The following is a 1,193-nucleotide window of genomic DNA, read 5'->3' on the forward strand; positions in this document are numbered from 1 at the left end:
CAATTAAAGTGCAAGTAAAATCCATGTTGCGTAAAGCTGTTTCAAGTGACAATAAACAAGTGAGGTGGGGATGGCCTCCAAAAGAGGACACTACAATAGTCAAAGTGAGGGCTTTGTCTGTTGGATCTGCAACACCAATTCTTGATTTGGATATAAAAGTGAAACAGTGGTATCGATTTGAAGAAGAAAATGAGGCAGTTCAAAGATACAATATAATTAAAAGACAATGGTTTCCCTCGCCAAAGAAAATGAGAAATGTATAAAGAGAAGATCAGAGATTATTTGCATTTGCTCTTTCAGATTATAACAAGCTATTTTTTGTCATTGGTCAAGGATCCATTTTTCTTTTCTTTAGTTCTCTTATTTTTTTGTGATACAGGCCTCATATCCATATTTTTTTATGCTAAGGAGTGCACTTTTCTTTCCAGAAATTTATGTGAACACTATCTTTCCTTATTTCATGTTTAATAGCCTATTTCTACAATGCTTAGGCTATGAATTAGCCTCAAATGAGGACTAACTTTTTTTACCCCATCATGGCACTTTTTTTACCCCACGGAGGGGGAAAAAAGTTTCTATATTTTTTAAATTTTTGGAAAAACCATAAGATTTATTTCTCTCTTTACTTTTGCATATTGTGAGTCATTGGCTACAGTTTCTATACCACACATCCAATGTTCAAAATATAATCAAATACAATTAATATTTTCAACTTTGTGGAAAATCACTTTTTTTACCCCACTTTACTATACAAAATTTTATAATATACAGAAATAAAGAAACTATTAGTTAGACACTCATGAAAAGGGCTGTATGTGCATTGGACACCTAATATCTTATATATATAAAAAAAAAAAAAAAAAAAAGAGCAAATTGATGATCCACAAAAAGAAAATAACACATGAACACACTAACGTAATATTTTCAATAATTATATTATACAATGGAACATAAATGGTCTACAGACCAGATTACATTTGGAAGAAATACAACGATTACTAAGGGAATACGAACCAACATTATGTTTACGACATGTCAACAAAACAATATTAACAATAGGGTTAATATACCTTAGTATCTACATCTAGACAAGAAGGAAATTTAGGTACTGCTATATATGTACATAAAGTATGTCATGGCAGAGTACCTGTAAACTTTACTGACCTGCAAATATCAAGTATTATAATTAGAAT

Source organism: Macrobrachium rosenbergii, chromosome 9 (assembly GCF_040412425.1).
Source record: "Macrobrachium rosenbergii isolate ZJJX-2024 chromosome 9, ASM4041242v1, whole genome shotgun sequence".
Lineage (NCBI taxonomy): Eukaryota > Metazoa > Arthropoda > Malacostraca > Decapoda > Palaemonidae > Macrobrachium > Macrobrachium rosenbergii.